This window comes from Euprymna scolopes, chromosome 18 (genome assembly GCF_053919585.1).
Source record: "Euprymna scolopes isolate OS-2025 chromosome 18, ASM5391958v1, whole genome shotgun sequence".
In the NCBI taxonomy this organism is placed as follows: domain Eukaryota; kingdom Metazoa; phylum Mollusca; class Cephalopoda; order Sepiida; family Sepiolidae; genus Euprymna; species Euprymna scolopes.
Window position 1 is genome coordinate 89043747 of NC_136499.1, and position 15308 is coordinate 89059054.

Genomic DNA, 15308 nt, shown 5'->3' on the forward strand with positions numbered 1-15308 from the left:
TCAAGATCTGATCGCTTTCTTTAAACACCAACTATGAGTGAAGATCAGATGTGATAGAAGAAGGCTGCATCGCGTGGCATTTGACAGAAGATGGATACATGTGGCAAGTCTGTGTGTACGAAGAGGAGCCAAATTTGAATACGAGTTCCCCGCCTAGGTGTGGAACGAGCAGTTATGTAAAGTAAAATTAAACAAGTAGCCTCTCAGCTAGCTGAGTGTGTGTTCCATCCCTCCCCGATTACCCGCAACATTTTCTTTTCTCCATTCACCCCCATCTAGAGGGCATCCCCACCTAGAGACTGACCCGCAGAAGCGAGGTTCCTTTTACAAACCTAGTGGAACGGGCAGTCTATCAACTAGATGGGGTTGGGAGGGTCCTACTAATCACCTTTTGTTTTTTCTTCCCCCGCCCTCGACACAAATGAATTATTGTACCATTTTATTGTTATCTTTTTTGTTTTTACACGTCAATAAAAAAATGTTTTAAAAATTGGGAGTTAAGTAGGACGTCCCCCAATATGAAAGGGTGAATGCGGTATTATGGTGAAAGAAGATACTAGCTGGGAGAAACTTTTGACTTTGTTTAGTTCTGGAGTGACAAGAATGACAAACGACCCCCACAATCCCCCCTTTTGAGTTGGCCATGTGCCTAAGTTTTTTGTTCATCGTTGATTTTGACCGTATTTTTAACACGAATAAAAGATTTAATATCTCAAAGTGTAGCATCTGTCCCGACAGATACTGCAAGCCAAGCAAAGACCATATGTGGGGTTTCCCCCACATATAAGACATGGTCAATGTAGGGGCAATCCTTCATACCAATTGTCACTATCCAGCTCCCCTACTCCTCGGGGAGTTGGTCCCCATTTCCCCATCACTCCTCACATTAAAAATCGGCCTTGTGCCTAATTTGCTCAGTGGGGGAGCAAATAAATACATGAAAGTGTAGTATCTGTTCCGGCAGATACTGCAAGCAAAGATCATATGTGGGGGCAACCCCACATATAAGACCTTGGTCAATGTAGGGGCAACCCTTCATACCAATTGTCACTATCCAGCTCCCCTACTCCTCGGGGAGTTGGTCCCCATTTCCCCTTCACTCCTCACATTAAAAATCGGCATTGTGCCTAATTTGCTTAGTGGGGGAGCAAATAAATACCTCAAAGTGTAGTATCTGTTCCGGCAGATACTGCAAGCAACATGTGGGGGACACCCCAGATATAAGACCTTGGTCAGTGTAGGGGCAACTCTTAATACCAATTTTCACTATCCAGATCCCATTTCCCACCCATCGGTAGCTGGTCCCCTTTTCCCTCTCCCCTACCTCTCTCTCCACATTAAAAACGGCCTTATGCCTAATTTTCTCGGTGGGGGAGCAAATAAATACCAACCCCACATATAAGACCTTGGTCAATGTAGGGGCAATCCTTCATACCAATCCAGCTCATAGGGGTAACCCTTCATACTATCCAGCTCCCCTACACCCCGGGGAGCTGGTCACGATTTCCCCTTCACTCCTCACATTAAAAATCGGCCTTGTGCCTAATTTGCTCGGTGGGGTAGCAAATAAATACCCTTTTCTTGGCCTTTTGGCCAAGATCAAAGTGTAGTATCTGTTCTTACTACCTGCTGTACTTACAGTGATGATCATATTTATTGGCACGGTAAAATAAAAGTTAAATTTTGTCTAATAAATTCTAAAAAAAGGATTAAATTAAAGAAAATAACAAAGTATATTATGTATTTTTAACTGGCCTTTCAGATGCAGCAATCGGATTTTAGAAAAAATAAATAACAAAGGAACAACAAACATAATTGCAAAAAACCCTTGTTCCAAATTATTGGCACGGATTTGTTTTTCTTTTAGTATCAGTATAATATCAATCAATTTCCGGTTTACGTGCTTTCTGAACTTTTTTATAGCCATATTATGCTTGTTTAACGCTAATTCAGTGAGTAATTTTTTTCAGATAATTTTTAGATAGCGATTTATTTAAACTATTATAAGTCACTAAATTATAATTTTCAATCGCCATGGTTAAAACTAAGGAACACAGCGAAGACGTCAGGAAGCTTGTTGTAGCATGCCATACCAATGGGGAGGGCTATGATAAGATTTCAAAGAAGCTAAACCTTCCCAAATCCACTGTTAGAGCCATAATAAACAAGTTCAAATCGCAAGGCCACGTTATGAGTTTAGAGGGTAGAGGGAGAAAAAGGATTCTTTCCCCAAGAGATGAACGGAAAATTGTTCGACAAGTAAAACAAAACCCAAGGATCTCTGTTGGGGAGATTGTTGATGAACAGAGCACCTCTGGAGTGAATGTATCTCGACATACAGTTGGTAGAGTTTTGAAGAGAGCTGGTTTAAAAGCATGTCGTCCGAGAAAGACTCCCTTATTGAAGCCTATGTACCTGAAAGCAAGGCTAGCCTTTGCAAAACGTCATATTGATAAAGATGTTGCATTCTGGAAACGTGTTCTATGGACTGACGAAACGAAAATAGAGTTATTTGGCGATAATAAAGTGTCTTATATTTACAGAAAATCTGGCGAAGCTTTCCTGCCTAAGAACACCATACCCACAGTGAAGCACGGTGGAGGCAGTTTGATGTTTTGGGGATCCTTTGTTGCCTCTGGACCAGGGCGACTTGTTAAGGTCACAGGTAGCATAAAAAAGGAAGATTATGTTAAAATATTGGATGAAAACCTGAAAGACTCTGCTAAAGAGCTCTCACTTGGTCGTCGTTGGTGGTTCATGCAAGATAATGACCCAAAGCATTCGGCTAAACTGACTAAGAAATGGCTTGAGGACAATCATATTAATGTTTTGGAGTGGCCATCACAAAGCCCAGACCTTAATTCAATTGAAAATTTATGGAGAACATTAAAATTGAGGGTAATGCAAAGGAAGCCTAAGAATCTTATTCAATTGGAGGATTATTGTCAGGAAGAGTGGGCTAAAATTACTACTGAAGAGTGCAACAACTTGGTTGTAAACTATGAAAAGCGACTGAGGAAGGTAATCAAGGCCAAAGGCTATACAATTGATTATTAAATAAATCGTGCCAATAATTTTGAACAAGGGTTTTTTGCAATTATGTTTGTTGTTCCTTTGTTATTTATTTTTTCTAAAATCCGATTGCTGCATCGGAAAGGCCAGTTAAAAATACATAATATACTTTGTTATTTTCTTTAATTTAATCCCTTTTTTAGAATTTATTAGAAAAAATTTAACTTTTATTTTACCGTGCCAATAAATATGATCATCACTGTATGTTTATAACTTTGTGATATAAAGTGGGGGATCACTTTTCTGTATTAATTCAATGTAAAATGATCACCCACTTTACAATCAGTCAGTCTCAAAGCCATTCCAGTTATTCTCCAGATCATTTAAATTGTTTTTGACGGATTCCAGTTATTTTTTAAGCATTCAAGTCATTCTTAAGGCCATTCAATTCATCCTTTAGTTCATTAAAGTCATTCTAGGTCATTTACTTTTTATTTATTTAAATCATTTCAGCACATTTTTGGTCATTTCAGTTTATCTTTAAGAATTCCATGTCAATCCTACATACTCGCATTCATTCATTACATGAGAGCACGCGACTAATGTCTATCGGCCTTGTTTTAAAGCGAAACTGGCATTGGACATACTATTCCCCTAGATGAGTTCGTAATTAAAGGATACTCTAATTTAACTTCCAAATCTGATCCCCAGGATCGCCATGGGCATGGAATATGTGCCTATATTAAAGATAGCTTTCCATGTAGTAGGGACACCTTCAGAGAAGATTCTAATTTACCCTATATGTGCTTCTGAGTTGCACCAGCTCAAACTACTGCGTTTATATTTACTCTCTATCACTCCCACAACAGCGGAGTTATTATCTTTAAAAGCATATCTGAGAAAATTGACCACGTTCTATCTGCTGATCCTTCAGCTAATATTCATGCCTGTGGAGACTTCAATGTTCATAGTATGGAATTGTTAACTCACTCAAAGAAGACCGATGATGAGGGGAGATTCTATCACGATTTCTCCATTGCTTATGACCTCCCTCACATTGTTCACGAACCCACCCGTGTACCCCATACTGACGGCCAGTATGCAAGTCTCCAAGACCTTTTTCTCATAACTTGCTCCAAACTGTGTTCAGTTTCCGTTCTCTCTCCACTTGGATCTTCCGATCACTCTGTTGTATAAGTTAAGATAAAAATGAAATGTAATAAGTCCTCAGATGTACCTCTCCATCGTCAGGTACGTCTAAGGATGGAGCCAGAGCTGCTAGAAAGGACTTATCCTGCCTTGATAGAGTTCAAAATAGGCTTCGTAGTCTCGTACGGGATGTCCTTTTCTCTTCCCTGCAGCCTCTTTCTCATAGAAGAGATGACGCGAGTTTGTCTTTGCTTTATCGTTATTTCCATAGCAAGTGCTCGACTGAGCTTCAATCTATGGTCCCCCCCTCGCCAAACTTTACAAAAAACCCCGTCTAGCTGAAAATACTATCAATAATTTCCCCCACTCTTCATCTGTGCCTAAACCTAAACGTAGGTTCCATGAACAAAGCTTCTTTCTTAGAACTGCACGCCTCTGGAACTGACTTCCGTTTTCCAGCTGACTACAGTATGGTTGTTTTCATGTCTAACGTAAACAAGTTTTTCATGAGCCGTTCATTATAAGTTAACAAATTTACCGAATTTCTATTACTTACGATTACTTTATTGTCCAATTGTCTACTATACATTCTTTAACCCTAATCCTCGAGTGGTCTCCTGGCCTTGATAAGTGGTGATGCCTTTGTAAAAAAAAAATAAGCGCAGATGACATTGAAACATCGATAAAGCCTTATTTCATTGAAGAACACATTAAGACAGATAAAAGAAATCATAGTGTTGAATATTTCTACGCCATTCTTCCATTGATTCGTTGTCACGAAAAAAGGAAATAATATTAAGTTTTTGCTTGTGATCATTTAATGTGTTAGAATTAATGAATGGAAAACCTCATCTGAATGAATAAAAAACTTTACAAAAGAAGATATGCATGTATATAAAAGAAGTCAAGACATTCATCACTTAAACTTCAGGCTTTAGAGAATCACGAAAATGATTAGGAAAAAAAAGAGGAGAGAGAGAGAGAGAGAGAGAGAGAAAATATAGGTAGGAAAAAGGCGGTTGACCTTCACTTTTCGTTTGCCTCTCTTTTGATCATTTATTCAGTTCACTGTCACTTCTCGTCAATGTACAGAGTTTGGATTCTTCAAATACAGGGTTATTGTTTTCGTCCACTAACTATCCTAAGTAAAGTTATAGTAAAATTGTAATTCAGGGAAATACAGTGAGGTCAGATATCAATTATCTCGTGTTGTAAGAGGAGGGTGCTCATCAACCAATGTAGAATACAAAACAGATTATGGGTTAGGGTTTTCGTCCACTCATTAAAATGAAAATCACGATATAGTTGATCAAAATTAATAAAACTTCTAGATATTTGAATATTCAAATGGGAATTTAATGCTTCCTAAGCCCTTACTCCTAATAAACTTAAATTGTAGAAACGTTCATAAACAGATGTCTAATACGTGTTCATAATTTTTTTACGAAAATTTGAGATATGTGAATTAAACTAAATAAAGTCGACACTACTCAGTCTTAGGCCTCATAGTTTTGCTACAAAATTTATAATGTTTAGTTAATTAGCTTAAGAGTGCATATAGACAAATAAATCTTCTTAACTTTATAAAAACGATTAAAATAAATTACTCGAATAGAACAGTTGCGCATATCCTCGCACGGAGTAAAAATTAAGATATAACGATACCAAACCTTTCATCTAGATTCTTTTTCTGATTTTGATCCAGATTCATTACATGAAAATGTCTGAAATATAAAGCTCTATGATTATAAAAAGAAATTGAAATTCATGGCATCTTCCTAATGATTATGGAACTCTGATATATTTGAATTTTAAATTGGGATTAATTTATTAAGTTATTTTTATTTCGGACTATTTTTCTCATCTTTATTAGTTGTTGTTTTCATCTTTATTGGTTGTTGTTTTTCACGACGTTTCGGCCAACTATTCCTCTGGCCTTCGTCAGGTGGTAACGGCGACAGATAGGAACTTTGAATCTCCTAACTGCAGTTAGGGAGTTTTTCCCATATTATAGCCGTTCTCTAAATCCGCTAGTATATTCAAAAGAAATCAGAATTTGGTGAATATTCATCCATTGATATGTAATACGTAATCAATCAGATATATTTGAACTTAGATAATAGGCTTATCCTCTATCATAAACCACTTTGCGTAAAATTAGATATCACTAAAAAAAATTATATTGTGACACCTTATGGCCTATCAGTTGTGTTTCGAAATATAAAGGATTTCTTCATTTAATTAAGGTGTGAATCTGATAGATACAAATATTCAAACATAAACATGACTAACATTACACACACACACACACACACACACACACACACACACACACACACACACACACACACACATATATATATATATGCATATATATATAGTTTTCTATATTCACATTTCATTCAGAAAAATATTTTTCTAAACAAAAATTTATTTTTTGAAAAAAAAATACAATATTCAAAGTAATTTCCTTAATCTATGGATTTTAGATGTAGGCTCATCTCCTCAGAGGAAAATCAAATCTGAGTTGATATAATTTTGGTATTTAGTACATACTTTGAAAATATATTAAAGACTACATTATTTTAAGGGACATATAGAAAGAAAATAAGGGTTAAAACAAAAAATGAATATGATATTTTGGTATCCCAATAGAATACTAATCCTTGTATAGAATGGGACGATGTTATTAGGTTCCAGATTGGTTGGAGATTGTCCCATTTAAGGTAAAATTTAATTCTGTTCGATGAAGCATCCAGAGTAATCAATTTGCGAATGGAGAATTTTAGATTTAATATGTCTTGTTCCGGTGGTGCAAGATCAGTGGAAAAACATTCTCTTTAATAAAGTAAAATTCAACTGTTCAAAATGAATATTCACAACAGCTAAATATCCTTGATAAAAACAGGATTATTATGTTATTTTAAGAGTGGATTTAAAATAAATATTAAAAAATTGAGACTTTAAAAATCAACAATAAGTTTTTTTTTAAAAACAGCTTTGGCAAAATTTCGAGTCTAATTGTATGAAGAGAAAAATGAAAACATCTTATTTCTATTCTTAGTAAATGTTTTAATTCAAGAGAATAGAAAATAAAGATAGAAAGTAAAAACAGAACTTATTTGTAGTAGAGCGAGAGGATAAGGTAGATAGAGAATTCGAAGCGATAGACAGCTTGCAGCAAAAACTAATCGGTTAAAGGTGATAGGGGGAAGAAAGTTTATATGAGAGAAGGGCAATAGAAGCGCAACAGAAGGGGGTGGATATTGTCTATATAGATTGACTTGAGTATTGAAATTGTAATATTAGAGTTAAATTTAAATCATTCTCGATTAAACCTAAACGTAGATTCTATGAACAAAGCTTCTTTCTTAGAACTGCACGCCTGTGTAACTCTCTTCCGTTTGCCTGCTTTTCAGCTGACTAAAATCTGATTGTCTTCAAGTCCAACGTAAACAATTTCTTGACGAACCGCTCCCCATAAGTAATCCAATTTACAAAATTTCCTCTATTTATGATTACTACACTATAATCCCATTGACTAATGTATGCTCATTAATCCTTATTCCGGGGTTGCCTTGATAATTCCTTTGTAAAAATAATTATCGGCAGTGTTCAAGCCAATAAAATCAACTTTTTAAAAATTTAATAAAGAGAAATATATAATATTAAGCAATTTATTGGTATAAAATTATTAACAATAAAACAACATAATTAGATACCATACTAAGAACTATAAATATTTGATAAAATTTTAATGATTAAATTACTAAAGTATGGACTAGGTTGAAAAATGTCACATGTATAGTCTATAAATTATGAAGCTAAAATATAAAAAGTCTCAAAGATGTAGAAAGAAGGGCAATATTAGAATGCCTGAGGTAATCATTATAAATGATGATTGGTACTAATAGAAATAAAAGTCTAAGAAAATTTTAGAAGTAGTTTAAATGGAAATTTTATTTTATTTTTGATGCTAATGTTATTCGGTATGTGATATTCTAACTAGTTTATATTAGGATTTAATTGAAGGGTCTTGGATGAATTGAATTGGATTGCATTTCGGCACAGAAAACGAGATTAAGGAACAATACATAGGATTAATTGTGGTTGAGCAGATCACGTCCTTATTTCCATTTAGATTGCGGAAGTTAGTTTAGAAGCATATTAATAAAGATATGTAAATTATGAGTTAGAATTGTAGAATTATAAGAGGTTAAATATTGTTATATGTAGATCAATATAAGTGTTTAAATAATATTAAATGGTGTTTTCTAAAAGTAAAACTCAGGAGCTAAGATTTGACATGTAACATGTAAACATGTAATGTGTGGAATATGAAAGAAAGACAATCTAAAAAGAGACAATTAAGCTGGTTCAAAAATTCTAAATGCACATAAAAGTCTATATATAAGAGAATAAAGAAATATTAAGTATGTTGAGTATATGATAATATGTAGTTCTTATTATCTAATGTTAAATAACTTATCTATTTTTAAATTTTCGTTTGTGTTTGTATTAGAATCTCAAACATTACATTATTTTCAAACAAAACTACACCAAATAAAAAAAGGCATTTTTAACACTGTCTGAAGTAAAACTAATTCAATTAAATGGGGTATATCAAAACAGAAAAAAATCATCCACAGCAGCGTCTAAATTTTGTAAAATTTCCATCTCCGAAGCAGTTAAAAATAATTACTTTCCCTAAACTTACAATAAATACTAAAAACGAATTGGTTTCAAAATGCAAACACAAAAGAAAATTTAAATACAACCAATTTGAAATAACGTAGATAATTAAACATTGAGTAATAAAAAATAATATCAATTATCACATACTCAACATACTCAATCTTATTTTTTCTATTATATATAATTTATTATGTACATTATGAATCTTTCAACCAGCATGATCGATTGTTTCTCCTTTTTAATCGTTCTTCTTTCATATTCCACAAATTACATGTTTACATGTTACATGTCAAATCTTATCTCCTTGGTTGTACTTTAAGAAAACGCAATTTAAAGTTATATTGAGCTACGTATAGTACTATTTAGACTACCCTTAATTCTACCATTCTAACTCATAGTTTGCGATCAAAAATTTATTAATATGCTTCTTATCTATCTTCTACAAACTAAATAGAAATAAGCACAACTTATTTTATAATTTTAAGAGCCACCTTAATTTATATTGACAATCCCCACCCCCTTTACGTACGATTTCTATTGTCTCTATCTCAGAAAAACTTTCATTTCCCGGTCACCTAAATCCGCACTTCTGTTTTGATTTTCTCTTTTCATTCTGTTATTTAAGCATTTACTCAGAATATAAAGAAATGCAGTTAAATGGGCTGGTAAACAGAAAAACAAAATAAAATACAATCAGCAAAAGTTCAGCTAGAATTTGTCACTATCAACTTCTTCTCTCAACTTCCAGCACGTGTTCTCCCGACCACCTCTGCCAACAGGTGTTTTATCAGAAAATTGAACCCATTCCATTTGCATACGTGTGCAGTGGAAGATTATAAAGCCATGGCTGCCATCTTTAATTTCTTTCTCTCATATCCCATCCGAAGTTGTATAACCGCACCATACACACACACACGGGCACTTTCTTCTTTGATTATTACATTCAACTTTACACCCACCTGGTCTCCAGACCACACACGTGGCATGGTTGACGTAGTTGTTTGTTGCAGGAACTCCTACGAAGGGGGATTGACTGTACTACTTCATCTTCATTGGAGCTCTCAGAAGAGGCGCCGGAACCATTGGAATCAGCGTTAGGGCGTACAGTCATACACTCAGGCTGGACTTCTTCATCTTCATCGGAGCCCTCAGAAGGGGTGCTGGAACTATCGGCGTCAGTGTTGGGGTTCGCAGTTGTACCATCCCATCACGGAGAATAGGTCGGATCCACAGGTCATCGTTGGATGATTCACCATTACTCGCCAACTGGTTCGTATTTAGGGCAGCCGGATATCTTTCACATGGCGTGGGGTACCATCGACTAGCACGGCTTGCTCACTGATGATGTCAGTGATTCTGCCTCTTTGAAAGCTGTTAGTGCATCAACTATTCGGAGACTTCACCTATACAGTGTCCCCTAACTCATACGGCCCTCGGGTTTCCTGCCGATCAGGCAGACGGGCGTCAATGTTCTTGATGCGCACTCCATAGAAATGGATCGCATTAGTGGGTACGCTTGCAGCAGTCATGCCATCCTTTGGTGTTGCATTATACTTCCTCTTCAATCGTGCATTCTTTTCTTGTCGCAATCTACTTCACGCTTCGATGGCACCGCTCTGCTATGCCATTGCCACTCGGTACATATGCACATCTGTGTCTGAGCTGGATCCCCCACTTGTCTACGAAACGTCTGAACTCTCCACTGCAGACGGCCGTGTCATTGTCTGTGAGGATCTCTTCAGGCGACCCCCTTTCATAAAATATGGACTCCAATTCACGAATGACTCTGAAGAAATCCTGTCTTATTAACGGGCGCCAAATGGCGAACCTTGTCGATCCACAATCGATCAGGGTGAGGAGTGGCTGGCTGCCGTAATGGGTTATGTCCATACCAAGTCGGCTCACAGTCGCGTCTTCTCCCAGATGACTTTTCCGCCATCTGGCCAGGGCAGGGTCGATTGACTGGCATGTTTGGCATTCCTTGACTACCGCTTTCACTGCACTTTTTGACACCGACGGATTGGACAACTGCAAAAAATATGTCCGTCTCACTCTAGGGTGCCAACTGAGGTGGTTTATCTTCCTGATTTCATCCGCAACCTCAATAGAGGCGGCACATTATGGCACTGGCTCGGCTTTCTTGCGATCTCTGTGGCATCCTAGTGAGCCTATCAGCAAGGTTGAAATTTGAAATGACCAGTACCACATCCACAGAAAGTCTGTACTCTGTTACCACATTTTTTACGGTCTACAACCTCCGTCATCAGAATCTCGCTGTCTGCTTTAGTGCGACCCATAGTTTTGCTTGTCAGTATGTCTGATATCCAGTGGTACACGCATCGGTGTGCATGCGTAATTTCCTGACTTTCCACTGGAGTGCCAGGTTGATATTTTTATCACAGCATCGAGGTCTGCCAGATTGAGATGAGCAGCGTCATTCGCCGGTCGCAATCGCAGCCTCATTCTTCTCCAATAGCCAATTGCCAGAGACGTCGCGTTTAGTTTGTCTCCCTGCGCACACCAGTCTCCTTTGACGGAGTCATCCTGCTTTACCCTTGCGATGGTCTTTTTCACCATGCAAACCAACAGATCGTCGGCTGTTTCATCATCCCAGCCTTTGGTGACTGCGCTTGCCCCCCTTTTTATGATGCCTGTTGCCACACGAATCCATCCACACACTTGTAGGTGCCTCACCAATTTTCCACACAGAGAGAATACTGCTCGCCTCGTGAAGACATTGCGCACTTCAGGAACTGCAGTTCCGCGCCTCCATATTAAGTTCCTCTCTCCTGTCGAATGTTCAGGCCCAAGACACGGACGCCATTCTCCAAACGTTCTGAGTCCTTGTGTGGCCTGACTCCCATGGTGAGGTCAAGCAACTGACCTCTGGTCTTCTTCGAAACTGTGGCTCGTGATGCCTAGTCTGCCGGGAGATCTCCACATTGGATCCTAAACGCCTCGGCGTAGAATTCTCTGGAAGCGAAAAGCGAAAGCTCCATACACCAGAAAGAAAAGACAGACAATTGGATTCTATCTACTAAAAATTAATTTCACAAAAACTACAGTCTTTTACAGATATATACACGTTCAGCACTTAACACATTTTTGAATTCACAAATCTCTCTAGGCGGATGGAGAGGAGGGTGGTCAGGCTTCGGAGCTGGTTCCTCTGGAGGTTGGCGCAAATCTCTCTCCAATCTAGAAAAAAAACTTGGGCGCTTGGTTTTATATTCGGGGACGGGTTGTGGTGGATAATCCACCCAGCCAATCAGATTAAGCTACGTATCTGGGGATTTCCAGATCTAAATTGCGTGTGTGCAGTTCAGCCATAATCTAGAGTTTTGAAATCTGGGACCAAAAATTGCATCGGTTCACATGACCTCCGGGGTCAATCCCTGTCATTCAGAAAGCTATAGTCTTTTTCTCCAAGCCAACGAGTACAATCTCGTTCTTACGTTATTCTTCTGTTTCCTGTTATTGGATTTTTTTAAACAATTAAATATATATCTGGCTTTTCAAACAATAAAATATATATCTGACCTTGACAATAAAACAAAATATATATCTATATCTTCTAATTCAAGTATTTTTGATATTTGCTGTTGTTGATTAAATTAAACAATTTTAGCATCTTAACCTAGTCTTTCTCAGGTCCCAGGGGATTCTCAACCTCCCCAATGGGGAGTAAATCGCTCCCTCAAGTTAATTATGTCACACCTGCACGTCAAACCAAACTCGACCAGTTTGGACTTTACATGTGATGATGACACACTGTCTTCGTTCACATGTATGCCATCAAGGTACGTCGATGCCCCATCTTTTATTATTTCTTCCTCTGACAACACATTATTTGGATTGCCACATTTAGCCTGAAGCCTAGCCTGATAATGCAGTACCTCCTGCCAGCAAACACCACCGTCTGAAATGGCCACATTGTTTCACTGATTCGGATCTGCAGGTATGCTTTTCTTAGATCCAGCAAAGACACATTGGAACCCTGCTGGCGCCACTCTCGTGTCTAGCTGGCACAAACGTAAGCATCTGCCGTGAACGCATCAACATGCGCGTTTAGTTCACGGTAGTCTATCACTGGCCTCACCATTGCTTGTTTATGCTGAGCGACCGCCATCAGCGGAATCATGCCTCTGGGAGGTCCAAGTTTCTCATAGGGGTATGGATTGACCAGCCATCCTTGATCCAATCACGAAGTTCCTCTTCGTATGCAGGCCTCATTTGGTCGGGCACATGGTACTCTGTTACATCATTTCGCAGTTTGGCTGGTGCCTGGTTTTCCGACCACTTCCACGCGGCTGTCCAAGCCTTCTGCTGCTGGTCAAATTCGACAATAATGTCTGGCTGATCAATCTTCAAAGCAGCGCACACTGAAAACGATGTCTGAAACTGTACCCCCCGTCTGCGTTATGTGAGCACCACCTAGGGCTCTGATAGCCTAGCAGCAGGTCGGAGATCACCGGTTTCTCGAGTACTACCAGCACTTCGACGTTAGCCAAATTTCCAGTTCTTGGAGCAATTCTGGTTTCTGATTGGTTGATAGCAAACGTGAATTAATTGGATTCGTCTGTTCATAGAAGCAGCGTTTATAAATAGAATCTCCCTATTACGAGTAAAAAATATTGCAAGAACTTGATACTACAAGATCCATTAATCTGTGATCTAATTCATCTCATTATTCTGATCTCTATTAAGCTCTCTTTTCTTCAGGTTGGGCTTTTTTTCTATCTCTCCCAAATATGTTTGACAAAGAATACATACCGTTATCTGCTAAAACATACTTATATCTTCAAACAAGCATATATACACAAACTTGTACAAGCTATTAACACGTTTCTTATAAATGTCAAATGGAAAGCTTACCACTTTGATTTAAACTCTAACATAAAAAGTAAATTAAAAACACAAACTCCTTACCCTGAAACCATCAAAAAGTATATTTCAATTAATTAATACAGAGAATAACGAAAAGTTAAAACAATTGCCGTAAAGCAACTTTACACAAATTATACCCGGATTTGGAGAACTTTGAAAACATGATTATAAACAGTTAAAAAGATAAAATTTAAAAAGGATAAATATTTTAAAAATGTTATCACATTTAAAAATAGCTTCACAACGAAAGTTAAGAAAAACACATTTTTGTTCCTGAGTATAAGACTTAAACTACTATAAATGAGGCTACCATACTTAAAAGAATTTATCTATAAAGAATTAAATACATCTTATAAATCTGTCCTTACTTATAAAATAGATGAAATTAACATGGAAGCATAAAACTCATTTAAATTATTGAATATTCATAATTTCACTGAAATCATAATCCCAGGCACCCCGAGATTCTCCTTAAAAGATCATAAAGCCAACTTTCATGAAAACCCATCAATTAGACTAATTTTTCCCTCTAGTTTAGATATAGAATCAGTAAGTAATAAAATCCTCGAATTATTCCCTCCGTAAAATAAATGGTGTAGTTTCACCTTATAGCAATGCTCTGACTATGCTCTAAAATGATTCTTTAATCTTAAAGTGAACCAAAAATTCAATTTCATTACCTTTGATATAAATCATTGCTCCCAATACTCGTAAATCCAGCCCATAATACCCGTAAATAAGGTTTTAATATTTGCTAAAAACATTCCGATATTAACGACTTAGAAATATAAGTAATTCTATTAGCAAGACGATCCTTTATACATTTTGATAGGAAATATTGGAGAAGAAAGGATACCTCAAACAACTTAGAAAGGACACCTTCAATAAATTATTATGATAATAGGTCCCTCGGATACAACGTAAGTTGCAGAATTAGTCGGACTATTTCTGTTAAAAGAGTTCAATGTAGAATTAAAAATTTTACAGGTAGCATTGTACAGGCAATGATGCATTATTTGTCACCCCAGCCAGGCCAAGACAGCAAAATAAAACCCATAAATATCTATGTAAATATTAAGGCTTTTCCATTGAAGTAAAATAAGAAAACATCTAATTTCTTCAATAGTTCCCTGTATTTTAACTTCTGAGTCTAACTCTCCTAACCCTCAACCTAATTAAAATCTATTTTATGTGCATAACCAATCGAACCATCCAATTTCTATAATTAATTCAATAGTACTACCTAAATCTATCAGCTAACAAAGAACCCGTGGACAATTATCAACGTTTTGCAACAATGCTTTAAGAAATTCGAGATATATACGTGTTATTTTGTATATAAAAAATGAGATGCAATTTTTCCCCTATGGACGAAACTGTCGTAGTGTTACATGATAAGGGATGTCCCCTTTTCATGTAAGTAAAAAAATAGGGAATTAGTTTAATATAAATATGAAATAGAATAGTCAAGGATTCGAACTTGCGAAGCAAGATTTGGAATTGAAAATTCCAATCATAACTTAAAATAAATACAGAATGTTATTGAAATAAGAAATTGCAATTGT

The 15308-nt window shown here is 36.8% G+C and overlaps 1 pseudogene; it reads left to right on the forward strand.

Moving 5' to 3' along the window:
• Nucleotides 1-1572: 1572 nt before the first annotated feature.
• Nucleotides 1573-1700, forward strand: LOC145297976 (U2 spliceosomal RNA; annotated as a pseudogene).
• The last annotated feature ends 13608 nt before the right edge of the window (nucleotides 1701-15308 follow it).